At 38.0% G+C, this 12,814-nt stretch overlaps 1 pseudogene; it reads right to left on the reverse strand.

Annotated features, from left to right (window-relative positions):
* Nucleotides 1-9,230: 9,230 nt before the first annotated feature.
* LOC116742231 lies at nucleotides 9,231-12,610 on the reverse strand (annotated as a pseudogene).
* Between the last annotated feature and the right edge of the window lie 204 nt (nucleotides 12,611-12,814).

The raw sequence follows: 12,814 nt of genomic DNA on the forward strand, positions 1-12,814 counted from the left end.
TGAGAGATTAAAATTATTTATAACTGTCCAAATCACATTTTTCTCTAGAAGCTCCTTATGAATTTTTAAATTCATTAAATAATATTTATTGAACAGATACAAGAGAAAAAGTCCCCTGTCAGTTACTGTGAGTTATACAAAGAAGAGTAAGACCCAAGTCCCCAGGAAGTCACAGTTTAGCAGGAGAGAGTCAGAAATAGCCATCAGTTGTGAATCAGGACAGATGAGAGAAGGGCCAGGATAGAGGTTCCAGCAGTGTGACATGCTTGACTGCTGAGGAGGAAGTATGTAGCTATGTTTGGAAGGTTTAGATTAGGCATGACCTTGAAATGACTAGGATCTCAATTAGGCAGGGATGAAGGGAAAGGTGTCTCTGACAAAATCCCAGGAGCATGACATCACTGTTAATTAGCTAGGCTTATTTAAAGTAGAATGTGTGCAGAGGGGCCTAGTGAAGGAAAGAAAAATGGTGGATAGATCAGGAAGACCTGAGATCCAGGTTCAGGCCATGGCAGTTGAGCAGTTTGAGCAGACGTCTTCTGGAGCAACTGTGGTCCCCATGAGAGCATTCCACAAAGCCATTTGCAATGTGCCGACTCAGCAAATTATTCCTACAACTGTTTGAATTGAAGCAAATTGAATCTATCTTCACTTTGAGAGCACTGCCTTCTTCTTCTTAACCCAAAGAAGACAAGAGTTTCCTCACCAGTAGCAGCAGTCTGTGCAAATATCTAGATGCATCCTCAGATGTTCCCAGTCCCCTCATGGCATCTGGATATAAGCCAGCTTGAGTGAGCATGCAGGGTTGTCTAGATATATATTTCTTTTCGCTGAGAGGAACCTCCATTACTTTAGACTTTAGAGGACAGGGCTGCTATTTTATGAAGTCAAAGTTTCCTAATAAAACATCAATATGTAACCTACTTAAATCCAAGGGGCCCAAAGCTAAAATACACTAGTGAAGGGACAAGTTAATTTGTTGAACTAACATCCTAAATTGAATTGACTGAGGAGATCTAGAAATAAGATCAAGAAGACTTATCCCCTTCAAGGGAAACTTGAGGAACCCCACCTAAAACGTATGGCAAAAGAGAGAGAGAGAGAGAACAGAAACTAGGGATCAAGAACAGAGTCTCTGACTTCAATAAGGACCAAAACAATATACTCCAGGCTGTTCAAGACCAAAAAAAAAACAAAAACAAAAACAAAACTGTTTAAAATTAAATGATGTTATGCACACTGTTGTGTTTCTTTTTTCAGCAGCTTTGGCAAAAGACATAGAAATATTTTGTCTCCTAATTTGATTGTATAATCTACCTACTTCATCAAATGTTAAGGTTGTGAAAAAAGTCACATTATTTTCTCATTGTTAATTTATACCTATCCTAGATTTGTATCTGTTTTCTTTGTTTGTGTGTTTGTGTATTTATTTTTCAGTTTCTTCATCTATTTACCATAATTGTACTTTCTTGTCAGAGAAGAGTCTTTTCTATTTTCAGTTTATTTCTTGCTTCCTGTTAATGCTTTCCTCTTCCTGTGTCTCACCTGTCCTCCTCTTCCCAAGGCCAAAATGGTGGACAGGAGGCAAGTAAAAAGGAACAAGGAGAGATATCGTGGTAAGCATGCCATTAGAAATGGTTCCTATCTTTCCTCACATGTTTGGAATTTAGGACTATTTGCTCCATCTTTTCTGTCACCTCCCAGTGTGTTTATGACCTCATGTGAGTGCAGAATGAGACATGGACGGTGAGCAAGCTAGACCATGTTCTACATGGCACACTGTTCTTTTTATTTTGATATATAGGAACCATAGGAGTTAAACGTTCCCGTATTAGTTTCCTGTGGCCATTATATATAACAAACTATACCACAAACCTGGTGCTTAAAACAATAAAAATTATTTTCTCACAGTCTTGCAGGCTGAAAGTCCAAAATCAAGGTATCCACCAAGCCACACTCCCTCAGGAGGCTCTGGGGAGAATACTTCCTTACCTCTTCCAGCTTCTGGTGGCCACTGGCATTTCCCGACTTCCTGTAGCTGTGGCCATAGCATTCCAATCTCTTCTGTGTCTTCACATTGCCTTATCCTCTGTGTTCTTCCTTCTGTCTCAAATCTCCCCCTGCCTTTCTCTCATAAGGACATCATAAGGATTTAGGGCACACCATATAATCCAAGATGATCTCTTTATCTCAAGATCCTTGACTTACATTTGCAATGATGCTTTTTCCAAATAAGATAACATCCATAGATTTCAGGAATTAGGATGTGAGCATAACTTTTTGGAGGCCACCATTCAAAGTACTACAAGGCCCACAGAGATAGAGGTAACTTTCATGATGGCCTCCAGAGCCCTGCCTCAAAGAATCAACCATTCTCCCAACCAGTGCCCACAAATATCATCCCAAGTCTGAGTCAAAGCACTAAATTGGTTAATGTGTTTCTAAGAAAAGCAAATGGCAGTCTGCTCCTCTTTGACAATTTAGACAAAGGCTATGAAATACCTGATGAGCAATTCTTTCAGCAGAAGGTAGGACTTTTGAACACTAGGATTTAGGTACTTTATTTACATGCCACTTATAAACTATTTTAATATGTATAGGCTATTGTTAGTATGAAGTCTTTTGGAAAGAAGTATGCTCAAAATGGTAACATTTTACCTCAGAAATGACATAGAACACTTTGCCTTCATGTACACTACATTTCAAAAGAAGGTAGATATTATCCTGTCTTGTACCAAATGACCTTAAGATTTTTTTTTTTGAAACTGTAATATAAAACATCTTTTTCTCTGGCTCTAATCCAATTTCTTTGAGTGATGTGTAAACCTTAAAATTGTTTGTAGCTCTGTGTCGGTATCCATTACTTTTGAAATGACCCCTACATTTCACATTCTATATAACATTTTCCTGTCTTCTCTGGGAATTGCAAAAGATCCTTCATAGATACACTAATTGTTTGTGACATCCACAGCCCTTTTGAACACTGAAGTTTTCTTGGTGAATCAGTAAATACTCTGTTATTTGGAGGACACATTGTTGCAAAACACCTTGCCTGAATCTTGCTTTCTACTTAAACAACGTAATCCCACCAGACAGAGTTATAGTTTCACTGCTGCCCTGGCATATTGTATTCAGTAGAGATTGGGTGTTACAGTAGCTTCAGAAACAACTCAGTCAAAGTACAAGTAATGATTTCTTTTGTGGGTATATTAATCTCACAGAAACTAAGCATTGCATTTTAGACAATAAGGCTTGCAAAAGATCTCTCAAATCTATATTTTTTAAAATGCTTTCTATTATGTTCTTCCAAAACACACCTTACTTCATTGACCTTCAAGCACATTAACCTCTGCAGGGAGATTTCTTTTTTTTTTTTTTGTGGTACGTGGACCTCTCACTGTTGTGGCCTCTCCCACTGCGGAGCACAGGCTCCGGACGTGCAGGCTCAACAGCCGTGGCTCACAGACCCAGCCGCTCTGCGGCACGTGGGATCTTCCCGGACTGGGGCACAAACCCGTGTCCCCTGCATCAGCAGGCGGACTCTCAACCACTGTGCCACCAGGGAAGCCCAACAGCGAGATTTCTTGAAATCCATATTTTGTGCATAAAGTCTCTGATTCAGCCTTTAGTGAGGAAATAGATTGGTACTAAAACGTCAGCAAATCATCCACTTCTGACAGGAGATGTGCTGAATGACAAAGAAGAGCATTAAGCTTGTCTTAAAAGAAAATGCAGTGTGGCTAAAAACACTGATACAGGGACTTCCCTAGTGGCACAGTGGTTAAGAATCCACCTACCAGTGTAGGGGACACAGGTTTGAGCCCTGGTTCTGGAAGATCCCACATGCTGTGGAGCAACAAAGCTCATGTACCACAGCTACTGAGCCTGTGCTCTAGAGCCCACGAGCCACAACTACTGAGCCCATGTGTCACAACTACTGAAGCCCTTGCTCCTACAGCCCATGCTCCGCAACAAGATATGCCACCACAGTGAGAAGGCCGTGCACCACAACGAAGAGTAGCCCCCTCTCGCCGCAACTAGAGAAAGCCTGCACGCAGCAACGAAGACCTAACACAGCCAAAAATTAATTAATTAATCAATTAATTTTTTAAAAATTAAAAAAAAACACTGGTACATCCAAGGCAAATGTTCAAAAAATAGGCACTCTTTAACACGCCAATATCTGATTTACAAAGATTCCCAAAAATAAATCGTAGGTTGCAATCTGTCACTAGCACCATGATGATACTCAGCACTGTTTTCTACCACCCTGGCTACAGTCTCTAACTTTTCCTTCGTGGCCATGAGATAAATACTCTCATTTCCCCAACCTCTTCTCCCCGTTCTCCTGTTTCTTGCCTTTCATCCCAGCTGGGTGAATTTGAAACAGGTCTTCTTTTTTCTTAGTGGGAATATATTTAACATATAAACATTGTGTGAGTTTAAAGTGTACAACACGTTGATTTGATACATTTCTGTATCGCAATATGATTGCCCTTATAGCATTAGCTAACACCACCACTCATGAAATAATTATCATTTCTGTTTTGTGGTGGGAATAATTCACATCTAGTACCTTCTTAAGTTTGATGTTTATAATGTGGCGTTGTGGTCTGCAGTCACTGTGCTGTGCGTTACATCTCCAAGACTTAGTTATCTACTGGTTATACGTCAGGCCTTCTATCTGAAGTGTCCACACACCCTCATCTCTCTCTATCCCTTCCTTCAACTCTTTCTCTATTACTTCAGGATTTTTTCATACTCTTTTTTCTTCTTACTTTGTTCCATTTATGTGTCAAATAAAAAGTCTATAGTCATGACTGTGAAGCATAAGTGTAGCATCCATGACATTGCTAAATCAAGGGAAAGGAAAACCATATATTTAGACACAAAACATGGCATAATAAGGGACCAGCACCTCAACCGCCAAGCTCCTTGAAACACCCGCAAAGGCTTCTCTCTCAAACTTAATGTCATATGTTCCTCGGGTTGACCGATTTGCTTCTAGTGCTGACGTTCAAATAAATTCAAAACTATTTCTTACCTATTTTCAAGTTTTCTGCTTTGTGCTTTAGCACTATACATGATGGCTTTCATTCTGTCTGCTTAGATTTAGGGGTAACATTGTAGCTTGGAGCCATGGGCACTAAAAAAGCAGTAGGATGTTTTACAGGTTCAGAAATCCTGAAGTCATCTTCGCAAAAGTTATGACAGCTCGATTTCTGACCCTGCCCAGCTCCCTACTGATGCAATAAGAAAAAAAATATCATAGAAATTGTGTAGGATGGAATTTCCTGGCAGTCCAGTGTTCAGGACACCACAGTTTCACGGCTGAGGGCCTGGGTTCAATTCCTGGTCGGGAAACTAAGATCCCACAAGCCCCACAGCACAGCCAAAAAAATAAAAAATTTAATAAATAAAGTCTATGAGGGAAATTAAAAAAAAAAAAAAAGAAATCATGTAGGAGGTAGTTAACCTGCGAACAAGAAGATATCTTTTGAACTTAGCCATGGAATAAGGCATGAATATAGCCCCAAAATTAAAATACGGTTTTAGACAATCATACTCTAAACAAAATAATTTCCCTCGCTTTATTATCTTATGCTTCTACTTTATACTAATTTAAAGAGAAACTTTCAACTTTTCATTGTAAAACAATTATGAGGACAATGAGTGCTTTCTTTGACTCTTCCCTGGAGGCAAAGACATAAAGGCATAGCTTTAAAAAGCTTATTTAATTTGTTTGTTAGTTGGGGGAATGGGTGCTAATTAATCTAGTTTTGGGAATGCTAGATAATATCTATGTTCCATTGCTTGTACATGATGCTGTCCAAGTAATTCCTCCCAAGGACTTTTATACAAGACTCTTCAGCCCAAAACTTCTGGATTGAAACTTTTCAAGGTCTTTGGGGTGACCATTAGAGAAGAACACGCTTAAGAAACTATCATCTTCTTTTATTCTTTCATCCTGGTAGGAAGCTGTGCTCTTCTCAAAGGTTAATGAGGTTGCAGAACCTCAGGGAGTGTGGCCAGGATACCCATTTCAATTGCTCTCACATGCTTCTCTTGTTTAATTTTTGGAAGCACAGTCTGGAGCCTGTGTTCTGAGCTTCCTGCCACTCAGCCCACGAGGGCTTCCTTCAGAAGCTGGTTGGACCCAGAAACAGTCAGACGCCTGTGGACTCTTTAAACACTTTTCTGACAGAAGGTTTGGCCATTTCTTCTCCCGGTGCTCATTTTAAAGTTAAGCACATGAACACACATTTTTTGAATCCCAAAGAAGACTTTTAATTGATTCGCTGAATATTTTAAGGTCTATTAATTCCATTGATGTTGCAAACACTGCAATTCATTCCAGCTGCTGCTCTAATCACATTCATTAACAGGCCTATTTTTACCTGCCACCTAATATTTTACATTGCATCAATAAATCTTCAGGTTTCTAGCCAAATTGTGTACAAAACATAATGAATTGCACAACCCCCTGATTGTACCACAGGGGTTGGGTTAGCCAGCATTCCTGCTTCTGAGGAGGGCTAATCAGGCATGAAGATAAAGGTGATAGACTAAAGAATGCATATACTACTCATTTGTGACATTACAAATGTAACATGGGATTATTTCAAGTACAGGTTTTTCTTGTATAGTCTATTCATTTAATTTGTATTTTATATTATAAAAAGTGTAAAAGGAACATAACCAGTCACTCAGATATAGGTGAAAGATCTTATCGTAGGTTAAAATAACTCATATACCAATGTCCTCTATGAGACACAATTTTTTTTTTCAGTAATGATGTTTAGTTTGGATGCATCCATTTACGGTAACTTTCTCCATCCTTGTGGACTGGCATTAGGCATTTCTGAAAAAATGGCTCAGAATTAGGTGTGTAGCATGTGTCAGTAAAACGTAGAACAAGTAAATAATTCACATGGTAAACCAACTGAATATCTTGGGGTCACTTGCTGACACTATGTGCACTGAAATAAGAGGAAGCAGAAAAGCTCATCGATAGTGTTCAGAGTTAGATCTCTCCAGATGATCGGTAAATATTCTGTCATTAAGTGACAATTCAGAGAAATGTAGAATTACAATTAAGAGACCTCATGGATGTGACTCCTAGCTTTGTTGCATACAAGCTGTGAGCCTGGGTAAGTTAATTAACCTGTGTGAAATCTACATTTTTCTTATACACTATGAAATAAAATCCTGCACATAAGGAACTTAAAACAGTGCCTGGTGTATAATAAGCCCTCTAAAAATGTAAGCTAAAAAAAGTTGTATTTTGCATTCAACTACCATTGTTTCTCTTAAATTGGGTTTTATATCATAATAAAAGCCAAAAATCCTTCTACCAAAGCCCTAGTTAAATCACTTGACTCCCACCTTTTTACCTCTTCATAAAAACCTCACTACCCTTCTGATATCATCACTTCTACTCTCACACTCATTTAACTCCAGCCATCCCAGCCTTCTAGCTGATATTGGAAGATGTCAGGTACAATTCTACCTCAGAGCCTTTCCATTTACAAATAGAAAGTACCGTGTCTACAAATGCTCTTCTATAGATTTCTTCATAGATTTCTTAACTCCTGTAGATCTTTGCTCAAACCTCAAGGTCTTCCCTGATCACCCTCATTTACAATTTCAACCATGCTTCCCAACATTTCATATCATCCTTCCCTGCTTTATTTTTCTCTGAAATATTTATCATCATCTGATATACTCTATGTTTTGTTATTTATTTTTATTTTGACTGTCCCCCCAATAGCAATATAAATTCTGTGAAGATAGGATTTTTTCTGTTTTTGAAAGTAAAGTAAGAAGAAAATAGTAAACATGAAACACAGAAAGTCAAAGAAGCAGTGCTTAGAATTAAGATACAAGACAAAAAATAGCACAAAAGTTGAGAGGGTAGTAAATGGAGTTAAAGTATTTCAAGATCATTATAGGGTCAAGAAAATGGATAAAAGAATCAAGCAATATTAGTTTTGGATAATTTAAAGATGCACCTTGTATTATTCAAGATAACCACTGAAAGAATAGTAATTGTATAGCTACCAAGCTAATGTTGATTGGGGGGAGGAGGGCAAAGATAGGATATTAAGAAAAATCTACCAAAAAAAACAAGGCAAGAAAGAAGGAAAACAGCATAAAGAAAGTTAGGTTAATTGAAGATGAATATAAAATAGGAGATTTAAACCCAAAATGTCAGTAATTATATGCTCCTATTAAAAGACAAAAGTGGTCATATTGAACTTGTAAAATTTACTATTTGTTGATTATAAATAATACATCTCAAAATAAGGAACAAAAAGTTGAAAATTAAAGGATGGAAAAGATACCACTTACAATCTTTTTTATTTTAATTGTTTATCTTTATTACTGCTGCACCATTTACACAATTACATATAATTTCAATGCATCTGCTGTACACATTTTTTTTTGTTTTTTTATTTTTTTTTCCATTTTCTAATGAGTGGTGTGTTGGAGTTTGTGACAGGATGGAAGAGAAAACTGGAACTGCGATGAATGCAGACTTTTTTTTTCATTTCCACTGACCAGTAAACAGAATTACAGGTGCACCCAACCATGGACATACATTAACTGGTCATGAGAAATCTAGGGAGGCTAAGTAGGATGAAAGAATGTTTGTTGCTCCCAAAAAGACCTGGGGAGGAAGAATGGAGTATTGGCATCAAGATACATGTGAACAGGCTAAGCAGGCTGTCTGAAAGTTGGCATTCATCCACAACATTAAAAAAAAAATCAAAATAAGAAAGCTGTAAATGAAAAAGAAAACAGAAAATGCTGGCTTCATGAACATCCGATTGCCTCGGCACAGGCCCTGTGGGCAGAATCAAACGCATCACTCCCAATCCCCTTGCAGAAGACAAGATGTTCGGATCTTAGTGGCGGAGTGCATGTAACAGCAGTTCAGGTACAAAAGATGTACTGTACTTTCAGACATTGATCTTTAAAATCCAGGACTGATTGGTAGAGTTGACTGAAAGTATATTAGGTATTTACCCACAAAAATACTATTTGGATTCTCCCAACACCCTCCCTCCCTTGATAGGACCACATGCTCGTTCTTGGCAACACATACCATTGTTTCCAATTTGAAACAAGTTAGTATAGGAGAGAGACAGAGAGACAAAAAGACAGAGAAGGAGTCAGAGAGACAGGTTGTTGTTAAGCGGTATTCTTCATTCCATTGGTTGTCCTTCTTACTCTTTCACTGCTAATGTTTGATCGGAATTAGCTGCTGGGGTCTCGGCAGGTTTGACCTCGTCTGTGGGAGCTGCAGGGGCTTGGCCTTAGGCATGGAACTGAGTGCTTCCGTGGCTGCCAGGGTCTCCGTGGAGGATGGGGCAGCCTCAGTGTTGCCGGGTTTTGAGTCTTAAGATGAGGCCCCGTCACTTTTTGTCTCCTGCGCGGCAGGAGCTGCAGGAGCCTGAGGCTTTGTGGGTTCCTCTCCCTTCTTGCTCTTGTCATCCTTGGTGGGGCCAAGGGCTCCGCAGCCTAGGTCTCCAAAGCTTTAGGGGCGTTGCCACCTGCAGCTGGCCGGAGGCAGCCGCCGGCTCCTGCTCAGCATCCTTTGGGGGCCCCGGCTTCTACTCAGCTCCCTCCGTCTGCTCCGTCTCTGCCTTCAGAGTGTCTTCCTTGGCCGCCTCTTTGTCTTTCTCACCTTCCTTGTCTTCAGGCTTGTTGGCAGCATCCTAGGCATCCTTCTCCAGCTTCTCCTCCTTGTCCTCCTTCACCTCTGGGGTCTCTGCAGCACCCTGGGTCTAATTGTCCTTCGGGGTTTCTCCCTCTTCTGTCCCAGCTCCTTTGGCCTTCTTGTCTTTGTCCTTAGCCCTCTCATCATTCACATTGTACCCCTTCTTCTTGCTCAGCTTGTCTCCCAACTTGGAGTTCGGGTCTGGATTCCTGTGCTGCCCTGGGTCACTGGCGGAGGCTCTCTCCCCGGCTCTATGATGGAGACTGGAGCTAGGAGTGAGTTGGAGTGCTGTCACAGCCGTGGTCTCCACAGACACTACTGCCACCCACACTTGCAATCCTAATGATTGTTTAATACAAAAAAGCTAATTAAACTATACTAGTATCAAAATAGATGAAACACATAACTAGAGACAAAGAGGGAAACATAAGAAAGGGTCAACCATTTTAATCCTTTCTTAATTTGTGTTTACCTAATATCACAATCTCAAAATATAGAAATAAAATATAGAACTACAAGGAGAAATAGAAAAGCCAATAATCATAGTGGAAAACACAATCACAATTTTCTCAGTAAATGATAGAAGTAGAGAAAAGATCAGTAAACATTTGGAAGACCTGAACAGCATGATTAATAGACTTAATTGACTTAAACTAATTAATAGACTTAAACTAATTGACTTGTAGAAAACAGTACCCAACAACTGCAGAATACCCATTCTTTGCACACACACACTATGCATTGTTAAAAATTGACTATATGCTAAGTCATCAAGGAAACTCAACAAATTTCAAAGGATTTTACTGATCAAAATATTTTCTATAACTACAAATCTATTAAACTTAAAATCACTAACAAAAAAACATAGAAAATCTCCATATATATATGAATTAATAAGTATACTTATTATTTGACTAACTTATGATAATCAAAATATTGTGGAATGCAGCTAGGCCCATTCTCAGAGGGAAATGCAGGGTATTCATTACAAAAGAAGAAAAGATGAAATCAAAAGCTAAACATCTGTCTCATGAAGTTAACAATAGAACAGTGAAATAAACCTAAATAAAAGAAAAGAAACTGAAAGGTAAGAATAGAAACTGATATAATAGAAAACATACATAAAATAGACAGTATTGACAAGACCAAAAGTTGTTTCATTATAAGAAGCAATGCATTTGAGAGACCTCTCCAAGACACAGATCAAGAAAAAAAGAGAAAAGCCACAAATAATCAATTTAAGTTAGAAATGGAGAATGTCAGAAGATATTTTAAAAAATGACAAGACAATATTGTGAAAAAGATCTTAAGAAGATATTGTTGAAACTATAACAAAATGCTCACCAGTCCTTTTCAAAGTGGTACTGTCAATCCTTGTTAATGTAACAAGACAGGAAAATTAAATGAAAGGTACACAGATTGGGAAGAAAGACATAAAACTGTCTTTGTTCACAAATGACATGATTGTCTATGTAGAAAATCTCAAAGAATCAAAAAAAACCTGCAACTAATAAGCAATTACAGCAAGGTTGCAGGATACAACATTAATATACAAAAGTCAATTGCTTTCCTATAAACCAACAATGAACAAGTGGAATTTAAAATTAAAAACATAATATCCTTTACATCAGCACCCCCAAAAATGAAATACTTAGGTATAAATCTAGCAAAATATGTTCAAGATTTATACAAGGAAAACTACAAAACTCTAATGAACAAAATCAAAGAACCAAAGTAAATGGAGAGATATTTCATGTTCATTGATAGGAGAACTCAATGGTATCAAAATGTCAGTTCTTCACAACTTAATCTACAGATTCAAGGCAAGCTCATTCAAAATCCCAGCTAGTTATTTTATGGTTATTGACAAACTGATTCTAAAGTTTATGGGAAGAGGCAAAATACGCAGAATAACCAACATGATATTGAAGAATAAAGTTGGAAGACTGATGCTACCCAACCTCAAGACTTTATAAAGCTGTAGTAATGAAGACAGTGAGGTACTGACAAAAATAATGTACAAATAGATCAATGGAACAGAATAGAGAGCCTAGAAATACACCCCCATAAATATAGTCAACTGATCTTTGACTAAGGAGAAAAGATAATACAATGGAGCAAAGCTAATCTGTTTAAGAAATAAATAGTGCTGGAACAACCAGAGATTCACATGCAGAAAAACAAACAAAGAAAAAAAGAATCTAAACACAGACCTCTCTTTCCAAAACTTAACTCTAAATGTATCATAGGTCAAAATGTAAAATGCAAACTATGAAACTCCTAGAAAATAGCATAAGAGAAAACCTAGATGACCTTGACTATGGTGATGCCTTTTTTGATGTAACACCAAATGCATGATCCATGAAAGAAATAGTTGACATGCTGGGCTTTACTAAAATTAAAAACTTCTTCTCTGCAAAAGGCAATTCAAAAGAATTGGAAGACAAGCCAAAGATTGGGAGAAAATATTTGCAAAAAATAGAACTGACAAAGGATGGTTGACCAAATATTTTGTTAATGAAAATGTACAAAGAACTCTTAAAACTCAACAATAAGAAAACAACCAGGTTAAAAAATGGGCCAAAGGCCTTAACAAACACCTCACCAAAGAAGATATGTAGATAGCAAATAAATATATGAAAAGATGTTCCATATCATATGCCATCAGGGAAATGCAAATTAAGACAAAAATGAAATACTACTACAAATCTTTTGAATGACCCAAATCTGAAACACTGACAACACCAAACACTGGCAAGGATTTGGAGCAAGAGGAACACACATTTGTTGCTTGTAGGAACACAAAATGGTACAGCCACTTTGGAAGACAGTTTAGCAGTTTCTTACAAAAGTAAACATACTCTTACCACACAATCCAGCAGGCATGCTCTTTGGTATTCACCCAATGGAGTGGGAAACTTATGTCCTCACAAAAAAACCTACACATGGATGTTTATAGCAGCTTTATTCGTAATTGTCAAAACTTGGAAGCAACCAAGATGTCCTTTGGTAGGTGAATGGATAAACTGTGGTGTATCCAGACAGTGGAATATTATTCAGTGCTGAAAAGAAATGAGCTGTTAAGCCATG

The sequence above is a fragment of the Phocoena sinus genome, chromosome 17 (assembly GCF_008692025.1).
Source record: "Phocoena sinus isolate mPhoSin1 chromosome 17, mPhoSin1.pri, whole genome shotgun sequence".
Classification (NCBI taxonomy): domain Eukaryota; kingdom Metazoa; phylum Chordata; class Mammalia; order Artiodactyla; family Phocoenidae; genus Phocoena; species Phocoena sinus.